Source organism: Cannabis sativa, chromosome 6 (genome assembly GCF_029168945.1).
Source record: "Cannabis sativa cultivar Pink pepper isolate KNU-18-1 chromosome 6, ASM2916894v1, whole genome shotgun sequence".
NCBI classification, from domain to species: Eukaryota; Viridiplantae; Streptophyta; class Magnoliopsida; order Rosales; family Cannabaceae; genus Cannabis; species Cannabis sativa.
In genome coordinates, this window is record NC_083606.1 from 36,724,275 (window position 1) to 36,738,806 (window position 14,532).

The window sequence follows — 14,532 nt, forward strand, 5'->3', positions numbered from 1 at the left end:
TGTTTTAACCAATATTTAGTGACACGCATTGCGTGACAGTAAAAAATTTACATTATGTTTCATAATGCGGGTCACTAAAACTTTTGAGTGTCACTAAATGCTTATTTATTTATCTATTTATTTTTTAAAAATATAAATATATACAGTGACGCGTATTGTACAACTCTAAAAGTATTTAGAATCACACAATGCATGTCACTAAAGACTCAATATAAAATTTTAAAAAATAAAATAAAATTGAGGACATGTACCAAATGGGCTGGACACGCACCGTATTCTAGCTATAGGTTTTTTTTTCTATTAATTTATTTATTAAAGGAAATAAGAGAAAAATAAAATAAAAAAATAAATATGGTATAAAAAGAATGTGTTGAAACCCTAATTCCATTCCCACTTGACTTTTTCTTACAAACAATCTTAAATTTCCTCTCTCTGTCTCATCCTCCCGATCTCTATCTCTTTGTCTCCCCTATGTTTTTTTGGTGCAGCGATGGAAAGCCACAGCTGGCTCTAGCCATCAACAACCCTCTTCTACCCCAAAAAATCTCTCTCTTCCCTTGCACGACGACACTGCCAGGCAAAGATGGCCACCCTAGTGCTCGCAGAAACCCAAATGGTGACCAGTGGCCAATAGACCTCAGCCTCTTCGTTTGCATCTATCGACAGAGGATGACTTCAAACATGATGGTTCATTCTCTCCCTCTGGTTCTCGGCCCGAGCCTCACGCAAACCTCCGTCTCCGGTCTTCTTCCCCAACGACAGGTTACCATTGTCCAAGAGCCATCATCATCAACGAACATAGTCAGATTAAATATTTTGTATATTTTTTCTTAAAAGATTTATGGGTTTATGGGACTCGTTGACAATAAGATTTATGGGTTTTGTTTATATATATATCTGACATTGTGGTTTTAATTTTTATATTAGTGTGATGATTAGGACTAAATTCAAGTGAAGTGATGGATGAGAAATTACAATATCATATTGCTTGTCTATGTTTAAGATCTGGTTTTATAATTTCTTTTTTGATGTATAAATTTTTTGTTAAGTTTAAGACATTTTATTACTTAGATTTGAATTTAGGTTTTTGTTCTATTAATTTTTGTATTTTTTTTCTTTAAAGATTAGGAATTTTAGATGTTTATGCCCATGTTTATAAATTTTTGATTTAAGTGTTTTTTAGGTCTGTATGTATTTTGTTATATTTTTATTATATAGGTTCTTATAGAAAGCTAAATTTAAACATATTAAGTTTGGTATATAGTAATTAAATGATATCATTAATTATTTTATTATCTATAATTAAATTATTATTAAAAATTTATAATATATAATTTAAACTAAAAAAATTAAACATTATTAATTTTCTAAAAAATAAAATTATAAAATTAAATGAAAAATATAAAAATATTATATTGCTTTCCTAATTAAAAAAAATTATTAATTTTCTAAAAAAAATTAAAAAAATTATTTTGAGAAAATTATATTATTTTTTTTAGAAAAATATTTAATATAGTGGCACTTTTTCTGTGTCACTATACCTCTAAAAATAGTAATGAAGAATAAAATAAAAGAAAAAAAAAGATATAGTGACACTTTTTGTGTGTAGCTATTACTTTTTCAGTCTGACAAAATTTGACTTTAAATGCCTATAGTGACGCGCAGTGAGTGACTGTATAAGGGTTTAGTGACACGCGTGAAGTGTCACTAAAAATTGTCTTTCCAGTCGCCCTCATTAGTGACGCGTGGTGAAGTGTCACTAAATGAGTTGAGAGTCACTCAATGTGTATCACTAAAACCTATTTTTCTAGTAGTGGAATGTCGGGAATAGGCGGGATTTTAGAGTTTCCCAAAATACCCCTAAGTACCCTTTTATGCCTTTTACTGTGGGAAGGGCAAAGTGGTCTTTTTACTCATTTGTATGTTTTGTCTTTTAGTGAATTTTATGTTAATGAGAAATCAGATTTTTAATGTTTATTTTGGCTGAAGTGATTTAATTAAACCATCATTTTATCCCATTTTATCCATTTTTCTAAAAAATAAGAAAATTGAAAAGATATATATATATATCTCTCTCTCTCTCTCTCGTTTTTCCCTTAGTACCCAGCTAGGGTTGTGGATTTTGCTACTTCATCTAGGGATTTCAAGCAAATTTTTGTGGTTTTAACTCAAGGTAAGGCTCTAGCAACTCTCTTTCGGTTTCTTGATTTTAAAGATAGTGAATCATGCATGTTTTTGCAAGTTTAGTGGCTCTTGTTGTTGTTGTTGTTGAGTTATGTTTGCTGAAGCTAAATTATGTTTTTACAGAGTGTTTTGATCAGATTTTTATAGCTAGTTAGTTGGATGAGAAAGCTTTGAGTTTTTGAACTACTCAAGCTTGACTCATCAATGGTGAATTTTGATTCTAAGCTTTGAATGTTGTTTTGTTGCTTGGAAAATGTTTATTGGGGTATAATATGCAGGTCTGAAAACTTTGGTTGAGTTTGGAAACGTTTTGTTTAGGGTTTGAAGCTTTGTTGGTTTTCTGGGTAAAACCGGCTAACCAGTTTTACACTGCTTGTAAAACCGGTTACCCGGATTTTGCAGCAAGGGGTGAAAACTAGTTTTTTTCAGCTTGTCGTTTCGTGTTAGTTTCAGGTTTTCAGACAGTTTATTCCCTGCTAGTTTGGGATATTTGTGTATTAAGTTACAGTAGGTTAAGTTTTGGTTTTAAACCTTTGTCCCGGTTGTGATTTAGCGGATCACTTATATGTTTTGGAATCAATGGGATTTAGGAGCCTATAATTCGCCGAGCAGTTCTTCCACTCCAGTTGACCGGCACACCTGAATTCGGAATTAAGGTAAGATTAGTATAATATCATGCATATGTTATTACATGTTTAGCGTACATGTGTTATTGCCTGTTAGATTACATTGATAGCAATAATAGTATACATAGAGTTGTACAGATTATAGACAAATGTATTTTGGCTAGAATACTGATCGATGCTGTCACATCAATATGGCTAGAGTATGACTAACATATTGAGTATAGGCTGACATTATGGTTGATGGTATTGTCTTATGAACGTTTTAGACTCAGTACCGTGTGGGACACGGGGATTAGGGTTATGATCGGGTGTATGGGCTCCAGGTTATAACCTGGGTTATTTGTATGTTTATATTATGCTTTTCTTATTGAGTCTGTTGAGTCACAGAACTATGTTTATGTGTGTAGGTAAGGGCAAGGCCAAAGCTGAGGAATTGTGAGGACGAGCAGATGGAGGTTGTACATGTCGGGGCAGTTAGGTCTGGAGCGTACGATCCTCGGGACATCAGGACTTTTGTTATTAGTCGCTGGGCAACAAATATTTTGTAAATGAATAGCGAACTTTTGTAAAGTATTTTTTATACGAGATTCTGAAATATTTTGTATGTAATATTATAAGTTTTTAATTAAATAAGAAAATTTTAATTAATCACGATTTTCAATAACCTCATTGATTAGCAACGAGCTGCACATTATATTTAAAATCACGTTAACACGCCTATGCTAGTTAGGGTGTTACACATAATGTTTTATGAACACATAGGAAGTAATGGTGGAGAAAGCAGTTGCTTACCAAAGACTTACAGTTCCTGTAATTTGGGTTTAGTCAAATATACTACACTTGATCTGAATATCAAGAAAATTGATTGATTGAAATGCACTACATGTTTTATGTTAGTACAAGTGGGAGTTTGTTGGGATTTTATGCCCTAAATAAAACTTATTTCAATCTAATCTGATTTGTTATTAATAGAAGATTAGAACTCATTTATGTTTACATGTAGTTTTCATGTCTATGGTTAAATTTATACAATTTCTATAGTTTTCAAGCACATATAGTTATTCACAATTACAGTGATGTCAACACAGTGGAACGTAAATGTGATTATATGCTTCAAAAGATAGTGTCCCTTGATTCATCAGTACACTTGATTTACACTGATGTGATAGTCAACGATAAAGCTTACACCTTGGATTAGTGTTATGTTCTTTCCAGAACATTGGCAAAGTATGCTAGTATCGGATATATGGAGTATACATTGGACTGGGATCGATATTGATCTTGGTAAAGATATTATAATCTTACCGTTGTATCTTTCTATGTCAATATCACTAGTTTATCTAAGATCAAAAGATCTTAATCCTGACATGGTTAGGTTCGATCTCAAGAGTGTTATTTGTGTTCTTTGAGTTGTTAGTTAAAGCTTACATTTTGGTTCGGGTCGAACGTACAATTTGGGAACATGATAGTACAAATTAGTGGGATCACTAAACATAGATATGGAATCTATAGCTTCTATCTGGACATAGAAGTGAAATGATGATTTCCTTCGAGCTTGGCTTAATAGAGATAAATGGAAGAGCTCTTATTTGAGTGATTATATTAGTTTACTGAAATATCATTTATAGGAAGCTTAGTTTTTTAAGGATAAAATACATTGAGGGGTAAAATGGCAAATTTGTCCCTACTCGATGTAAATCATATATATATGATCTTTGATTATTGGGATTAGAACGATGATTGAATTTTCATAGCGTATCTATATCGTGGAACATATAGACCGTTCTATATAATTGAGAGTGAAATTCCAAATCAATAGTTGTGCAAGGAGGAATTAACAAGTTAGGGAATTTACTTGGTAAATTCTAGATTTGCTTATTGGAAGCTCGGTTATATAGGCCCATGGTCCCCATACTAGTTGAGACAATACTGCTTATAAGACTCAGTTAATTGATTTTAGTTAATGAATTATAATTCTAAATTTAGACTGTGTTATTTATGAATTATCACTAAGATATGGCTTGATTGTGGAGAAATAAAATTTTAGGGTTTATTTATTAATTAAGAGACTTTATTAAGTCTAATAAATAAGTAATATAAATGATAATTTTATTTGATAATTAATTTTAATTATTAAATAAATAGTTTTGGCTTTTCTAGGATTGAAAGTGCAAAAAGAGGTATTTGCGAAAAATAGATAAATGATTGAGAAAAGTGGCAAAAATCTAACTAATAATGGACCCATATAAGGGGTCGGCCACTTAACCCTATTTTTGCTCTATTTTTACCATTTTTTATTCCAAATAAATCAATCCTAACCCTATGTGAATTAGAATAAAAGGAAAAGAATTGTCTCATAATCCAACTAATGACTCTTGACCTAGTTTTCATTCTATCTGACAACTAGAGAGTTTGAGACTTCTTCTTCTTCTTTTCTCTTCTCTAATTCGAAATTCTTAGTGTCATTCACCATAAAAATTTGAGCCTTAGTGATAGAGTACATGCCCACCCATAGAAAGTTGGTACTCAATCATAGTGCGTAAGACTGTGAAGAATCCAATCATCTGAAGGAGAATCGGGCTCAAATCTTGGTGATACTCTGCTACAGAAAGGATACAAGGGTTAGAGATCTAAGCGGATGGAGTCATTTAATTCCGCTGCAACCAATGTAAGGTTTCTTGAACTTTATATGTGTTCAAATTCCATTCTTTTAGAAATTCATATTTTGGATGTTAAATAACATACATTCGTCTATAGGTGGTTAGACCACCTTGGTCGTGGTCGTGCAGAGTAGAAATGCTGAAGCACTAGCGCTCAAAGTGCTTGTACGTCATCACACGACGTCGATCATACGGACAATGTCCCTTGGTACGGTCATCTCTAAGGCTAGACGACGTGGGCTGGGTGGAGCGGCACAAAACCTAAGGCCCAAGGGGTTGTTGTTGTTGATGAAGCATGGCTGGGGTCATGGAGACATAAATTAATTTTTACAAAATTAAAATTACATATAAATTTCATATGTCCCAAATTGGCTTACATTATTTTTTAAAAAATATTAACAATAGAACCTACACGAAATCATACCATATAATTAACGATTTAGCACGTCTCATACATTCACAATAATATTACCATCCATTCACATACATATCACACACATATATACAGTGACGAAGCGAGAAATTTAACTGAGTGAGGGCTTGAATAAATATTAATTCAAACAATAGTATTATTTTATTTTTTTTAATAAAGTGTTATTTTTTTATTATTTGAAGTGGGCTACTTTTAAAATGGGCTTGATTAAAATGAGGGTAGGCTCATGAATCATGATTAAGATATTGAGTGAGGGCTTTAATAAATTGAGTGAAGTGAATTAATATATGTATATATCTACATGTGAAAAGTTTGATGTATATATTTGAGTGAGGGCTTAAGCCTACATATGGGCTAAAGTCCCTCCGTCAGTGCATATATATAATGCATAAAACCAATACATCATTCATAGAACTGCTCTTGATACGAATTACTGATCCTATGGCACTAAATAATATACGCAACAAAAGAGTTTTATATTATCTAATTATCATTGTACCACATCTCATTGGATCTCCATGTACATTAAATTGAAACAATAAAATAGTATGATTAGAATAATTATATCTTGATGACTATCACGTTATCCTTGAAACTTTTCGTCTCTATTTAGACTCTCCCCTACGGTGACTACTTAGAGATAAACTCATAAAACATGAAACAATGGTGGAAGCTCATAAAATGAGAATAACCTTGACTCTCGCCTACCGGGACAACGTTGGATTCTTATTTTGATCAAATAAAAGGTTGCTAGAATGGTTTCTATTTTAGATGAGCTGACAACTCTATTCAATAAATGATACTTTGACTCTCGCCTACCGGGACTGTAACACCTTAACTAACATAGGCGTATTATGTGATTTTTAAACATGCTGTGCAGCTCGTTGCTAATCAACGAGGTTTATGGAAAACGTGATTAATTAAAATTGTTTCTTTTTAATAAAACTTATAAAATAATATTACAAAAGACTCGGGATCCCGATTACAAAATCATTTACAAAAAGATTTAACTGTTTATACAAAATAATTGTCGCCTAGCGACTAGTTACAAAATCAGCCTCGCTGTCCCGAGGATCGTACTCTCCAGGCCTAACCGCCCCGACATGTACAATCTTCACAAGCTCGTTCACGGTCCATCAGCTTTAGCCTTGCCTTTACCTACACATAAACGTAGAACTTTGAGTCGACAGACTCAGTAAGAAAAGCATAATAATATTCATACATAATCCCGGTCATGATCAGACGCCCATACCCCTGATCATAACCCTAACTGCCGTGTCCAACACGATATTGAGTCCCACTAATACCGTGTCCAACACGGTACTGAGTCACTACTGCCGTGTCCAACACGGTACTGAGTTCTGAACGTTCATAGGGACAGTACTATTGACACGTAACAGCCTGATCGGTCGAACCGGTCATACTCCGGTTGCTGGTCGTACTCCAGCTTGTACCGACGTGTTACTATATCCACCTGATCGGTCGAACCGATCATACTCCGGCTGATGGTCATACTCCAGCCTGTACCGACAGGATACGTCAATAGTACGGAACCACCAACCTAAGTGTCAGCCTGATCGGTCGAACCGGTCATACTCCGGCTGCTGGTCATACTCAGCTTGTACCGACGTGACAGGGTTGGATGGTTCGAAGCCAACATACATAACTAATGTAATCTAATAGGCTTCCTACATGCACGCTAAACATGTAATCTACATATGCATACTGTTATACTAATCTTACCTGGATTCCGAATTCAGGTGTGCCGGTCAACCTGATTGGAACTTTAACTGCGCGGCGGATTACAGGCTCCTAAACCATAAAAATCACAACACTATAAGTGGCACGCTAAATCACTTCCCGGGGACTTAAACTAGGAACTAAAAGTTTCCCTATCAATAAAAAGCATGGAAATACCCCCTAAAACATAAAATCGAGAAAATCTAGGGTTTCAGAATTTTCCCCAACCGGCAGACCAGTTGCCCAACAAGAATTCCAGTTCTGGGAAAATTCAGAACCCCATCCGGAATTCCGGATGCACAATTGGAATTCCGGTTCCTCGCAGGCAGCAAACATAAAAATCCATATCTTGCTCAAATCAACTCCAAATCAAATGAAACCTTCGAGACCTGTTCTATATAACCCCTAGAACATTTCTAAAGCTTCAAAACCACCCAGATAGCACAATAGCGAAAATCACCATTAAAGCTCAAGCTTTGAGTTCTAAACTCAAACTTGAGCAAACCTAGCTAACATGCAATCAAACCAGCTTGAATTTACTTAAACATGCTTAAAATAGCTTCTGAAATCAATAACAAACATCAACAACATCACAGCAACAGATTCAATCATTTCTCTTTGAAAACCATATTTTTGAGCTAAAAATTCCAAACTTGAGCAAAGCAATTAACATTCATTACTAACAACCTAAATAACTTCAAATTAACATGCTTAAATCTCAGAAACAACAACAAGATCACAGCAGCAACAATATCAAAATTTCATGCATGCATCAACTATTTTCATCATAAATTTCAAGAAAACAAGGTAAGAAACTAAACAAAGAAATACCTCAATGAGAATCACTTTGATCTTGCTAAAACCACTTGAATCAACCAAGAAAAACCCAGCCCTTTGCACAGCCACAACCAGCCGAGAGAGAGAGAAAGAGAGAGAGAAAACCTTTTCCAATTTTTTTCTATTTTTAAACTTTGTAATTTTTTGAATGAAATGAAAATAATAGGCATTACCCCCCATATAATCAGCCAACAAATAAATAAAATAAACACTTAATTTTTCAATTAATCAACTCACTTGAAGACAAAATACTAATGGGGCAAAAAGACCATTTTGCCCCTCCACACTAAAACCACATAAATCACACTAAAGGGGTATTTTTGGGAAATTCTAAATTCCCGACCATTCCCGACATTCCCAATGTCTAATAAACCGCCCAAAACTACTAACATACTAAGTTGTGATTTCTACTGAGCCAAACATCGGGTTCCAAAATACCGAGCACCAGAATGCAAAATTATGCAACTACTACATGACATAAAAATGCATTTCTGAATTCAATAAATAACAGTATAATAAATTATTTAAATAGCTATAAATAATTTTCATAAATAATCATGATTAACTGCTAATTTCCAAATTAAACTAAGCGGTCTTTACAACTATCCCCCCCTTAAAAGGATTTTGTCCCCGAAATCTAACCTGAATAACTCTGGATATTGAGCTCTCATATCTGACTCTAGCTCCCAGGTGGCTTCCTCCACCTTGCTGTTTCTCCAGAGAACTTTGACCAATGCTATGGTCTTATTCCGAAGGACTTTATCCTTTCTATCCAGGATCTGCACTGGCTGTTCTTCGTAAGTCATGTCTGGCTGCAGTTCTAGGCTCTCATAACTGAGTATATGAGAGGGATCTGAAACGTATTTTCTCAACATCGAGACATGGAATACGTTGTGAACTGCTGATAAGGCTGGAGGCAATGCTAACCGGTATGCCACTTGACCTATCTTTTTGAGAATCTCGAAAGGTCCTATAAATCTAGGGCATAACTTGCCTCTTTTCCCGAAACGTTTGATCCCCTTCATCGGAGATACCCGTAAAAACACATGGTCCCCTACTTGGAACTCAACATCTCTGCGTTTCGGATCTGCGTAACTCTTCTGTCTGCTCTGTGAGGCAAGCATTCTAGCTTTTGTCTTCTCTATTGCCTCATTGGTCAGCTGCACTGACTCTTTACCTAGGTATTTCCTCTCCCCTGTCTCATCCCAGTGAATGGGAGATCTACATTTCCTACCGTATAACAGTTCATAAGGAGCCATCCCTATCATACTCTGGTAACTGTTGTTGTAAGAAAATTCTATCAACGGTAGATACTTATTCCATGAGCCTTCAAAGTCCATAACACAGGCTCGCAACATGTCCTCCAATATCTGAATTGTCCTTTCGGACTGACCATCTGTCTGAGGATGGAATGCTGTACTGAATTTCAGCTTTGTACCCATTGCTCGTTGCAAACTTTGCAAAAATTTGGAGGTGAACTTCGGATCCCTGTCCGAAACTATAGACTTCGGTACCCCGTGAAGTCTTACTTTCTCTCTGACATACAACTCTGCCAACTGATCCACTGTAAATGTTGTTCTAACCGGCAGAAAATGAGCAGATTTCGTAAATCGATCCACCACTACCCAGATGGAATCAAATAAACTTGTGGTCCTAGGCAATCCGACCACAAAATCCATCGTGATATCTTCCCACTTCCATTCTGGTAGGGTTAGAGGCTGCAACAACCCTGCTGGTCTCTGATGTTCAGCCTTAATCTGCTGACAGGTGAGGCATCTCGATACGAATTCTACCAAATTCTTATTCATACCGCTCCACCAGAAGTACGGTTTCAAATCTTTGTACATCTTAGTGGTGCCGGGATGCAGAGAATACGGGGTAGAATGAGCCTCCTCAAAGATCTCATTCCTAAGTTCCACACTATTCGGGACACAAACGCTAGCTTTATACAAAAGCATCCCGTTATCTGACACTGAAAAGTCTTTGGCTTGACCAGCCAACACCTCATCTCTGATCTTCACTAACTCTGGATCCGTCATCTGAGCGACTTTTATTCTTTCCAACAGGTCAGATTGCAGCGTTAAGTTGTGAAGCTGACCTACCACAAACTCAATGCTGGATCTAACCATATCCTCTGCTAGCTGTGGTGAGATCTGAACCATACTAGCTACTTGCCCGGGACCCTTTCTGCTCAGGGCATCGGCCACTACATTGGCCTTTCCGGGGTGATAGAGGATCTCACAGTCGTAATCTTTCACTAATTCCAACCAACGCCTTTGTCTAATATTCAAATCCTTCTGAGTAAAGAAATACTTGAGACTTTTATGGTCGGTATAGATCTCACACTTTTCCCCGTAAAGGTAATGCCGCCAATTCTTCAATGCGAATACCACCGCAGCCAACTCTAGGTCATGAGTCGGGTATCGCTGTTCATAATCCTTTAACTGTCAGGAGGCATAAGCGATAACCCGATCGGCTTGCATCAATACACACCCCAAACCATGTTTGGATGCGTCACAATAAACTACGAACTTCTCCTTGTCTGAAGGCAAAGCTAGCACTGGAGCGGTAATCAACCTCCGGTTTAGCTCCTGAAAACTAGCTTCGCACTTGTCTGACCAAATAAATCGCTGATTTTTCTTTGTAAGTTTGGTTAGGGGCATTGAAATTTTAGAGAACCCTTCGACGAACCTACGGTAGTATCCAGCTAAACCCAAGAAGCTTCTGATCTCTGTCACTGTCTTCGGTCTCGGCCAATGCCTGACGGATTCGATCTTCCTGGGATCCACCTTGATCCCATCTTTGCTCACAATGTGCCCTAGGAAAGACACCTGAGATAGCTAGAACTCACATTTCTTGAACTTGGCATAAAGCTTATGTTCTCCAAGCCGTTGCAGTACCATCTGAAGATGTAATTCATGCTCCTCTTCTAATTGGGAGTACACGAGGATGTCGTCGATAAACACAATCACACAGATATCGAGGAAATCCTTGAATACTCTATTCATCAAGTCCATGAATGCTGCAAGAGCATATGTTAGTCCGAATGACATAACCAGAAACTCGTAATGTCCATACCTAGTGCGGAAGCCGTCTTCGGAATGTCCTCCTCTCGGATTCTCAACTGATGATAACCCGAACGGAGATCAATCTTAGAAAAGACCGTCTTCCCCTGAAGCTGATCGAACAAATCATCGATCCTAGGTAATGGATATTTATTCTTCACCGTCAGCTTGTTCAATTCCCCGTAGTCGATGCACATCCTCATAGATCCATCCTTCTTCTTGACGAATAAAACCGGGGCTCCCCAGGGTGACACACTGGGCCGAATAAACCCTATGTCAAGCAACCCTTGGAGCTGAATCTTTAATTCCTTAAGTTCAGCTGGAGCCATTCTATACAGGGCTTTGGAAACCGGTTCCACCCCTGGTGCCAAATCTATCACGAAGTCAATCTCCCGCTAAGGTGGTAACCCTGGAAGTTCTTCAGGAAAAAAATCCAAAAATTCCCGAACCACTTTGATGTCCTCTGGCCGAATGGTATCTGGCCGAGTGGTGTCCACCACCACGGTCAGAAACCCTAAACAACCGCCGTGCAACAACTCCCTAGCTGACATGGCCGAAATCACCGGGATCCGGGATCCCTGAACTGAACCAACAAACACAAATGGTTCTTCACTTTCCGGTTGGAAGATCACCATCTTCCTTTTACAATCTATACTCGCCGATTATTTAGATAGGAAATCCATTCCTAAAATAATGTCAAACTCAACTAGACTCATCTCTATCAAGTCAGCACTTAACTCTCTACCATCTATCCTGATCGGCATAGACCTAATCCACCTGTTGGAGATAACCAATTCTCCGCCAGGTAATAGGGTTCCAAACCCCGATTCATATCTAACGTACGGTCTATCCAATTTACTAGACTCTGGCTGCCACATAAGAATGTGTAGCCCCAGAATCAAACAGCACTGAGTAAAGTGAGTTATTTACAGAAAGCTGACCTGTGACAACTGATGGGCTGGCATCTGCATCAGCCTGAGTGATGGCGAACACCCTGGCTGGAGTGGGTATCGTCGGAGCTCTCGGTGCCTCTGATCGGAGCTGGGGACAGTCCCTCTTGAAATGTCCGGGCATGCCACAGTGAAAGCATCCCTGACCTTTGCACTCACCCCGATGGTGCCTTTTACAGCTAGGGCACTCGGGATAGGAGAATCGGGTCTCAGTACCACCTGGACGACTCCCTCTGTTCTGGTTCCCCCGGAACCTCTTGTTCTGACTCGAGCCACCGGAAGTAGTGGGTGCTCTCTTCCTCTGATCAATGGCCGAACCACTACTCCCCCTGCTAAAGCCTGATGCAGGAGGGGTAGGAGCCCCGCCACTCGCCGGAGTACTAGCTGACTTCGACATACACCCAACTGCGCCCTCAGCTCGCAGTACCTTCTCCACCATCTGAGCATAAGTGGTGTTGTCGTCCGTGGTGATCATCAAATCATGTTTGATCTTCGCATTCAACCGATCCAGGTACTTCTCTTTCTTGCTGAAGTCGGTCGGCACAATTCCCGAGGCTAACCTCGCCAACCGATCAAACTGAGTAGTATACTCAGTGACGCTCATATTCTCACGCTGGGTCAGGTGAGCGAACTCTTTCCTCTTGGCGCTTCTGACCGCCTCATTGTAATACTTGGCGTTGAAGAGTTCCTGGAACCTTTGCCAGGTCATGGTGGTGACGTCGTGAATCTGAGACACAATGTCCCACCAGACCAGAGCGTCCTCCTGGAACTGGAAAGTGGCACACACCACTCTACCATTACCGGTGACACCCATGAAATTTAGGATCTTGGTAATCACCGTCAGCCACTATTCGGCTTTCATTACGTTTGGACCTCCCAAGAAAACCGGGGGTGCTTGCTTCCGGAACCGTTCATACAGAGGTTCCAATTTATGGGCCGCCACAACTATCTCGGTCTGGGTAGCAGGGGCAGGTGCCACTGGAACTACGGGCAGTGGAACTGCAGGAGTACCCTGCTGTCTCAACCTCTGAATCTCGAGGTCTTGTTCTTCTATCCGGGCTTGCATTTCTGCAAACCGAACCTCCCAATTCTGGGCTCCCTGATCGGCTGGGGGAGCCTGGGCAGCCTGTGGCGGGTTCTCATCACCCCGACCACGAGCCCTGCCTCGGGGACCTCTACCTCGGCCCCTAACAGGTGGGGGAAACTGAGCTCCTTGTCCTTGGTTCGACCCCACTGAGTTGCCCTGACTCCAAATAGTCCGCCGGGTGTCCATCTAGTTAGAACCGCCTGTGAAACCAAGAGTTGGCATATCAGGTCGTATTCAAGGAGAGCTTACTAATGCCGCTTAACTTGGAAATTAAAAACAAAACATGCGCCTATTCTACTATCAGGCTACTAACATGCTTCCGAACAGGCTTTTCTTTTTCATAACTGAATAAAATAAACTACTAAAGCAATAAAGGCTTACTCAACCGTGAAACGAGCTAACTACTGATGGTGATTGTACATGTCGTGACGATCTTCGGAAGACAACCTGGCGGCTCTGATACCAAATTGTAACACCCTAACTAACATAGGCGTATTACGTGATTTTTAAACATGCTGTGCAGCTCGTTGCTAATCAACGAGGTTTATGGAAAACGTGATTAATTAAAATTTTTGCTTTTTAATTAAACTTATAAAATAATATTACAAAAGACTCGGGATCCCGATTACAAAATTATTTACAAAAAGATTTAACTGTTTATACAAAATAATTGTCGCCTAGCGACTAGTTACAAAATCAGCCTCGCTGTCCCGAGGATCGTACTCTCCAGGCCTAACCGCCCCGACATGTACAATCTTCACATGCTCGTTCACAGTCCATCAGCTTTAGCCTTGCCTTTACCTACACATAAACGTAGAACTGTGAGTCGACAGACTCAGTAAGAAAAGCATAATAATATTCATACATAATCTCGGTCATGATCAGACGCCCATACCCCTGATCATAACCCTAACTGTCGTGTCCACTACGATACTGAGTCCCACTACTGC

General features: G+C 38.7%; 1 long non-coding RNA gene across 1 annotated transcript; it reads left to right on the forward strand.

The window, feature by feature from the left end:
- The first annotated feature begins 386 nt into the window (after positions 1 to 386).
- LOC133038841 (uncharacterized) lies at positions 387 to 3,461 on the forward strand. The gene is made up of 2 exons (XR_009688390.1): positions 387 to 2,840; positions 3,218 to 3,461. It is a non-coding gene; the product is annotated as an uncharacterized LOC133038841 (long non-coding RNA).
- The last annotated feature ends 11,071 nt before the right edge of the window (positions 3,462 to 14,532 follow it).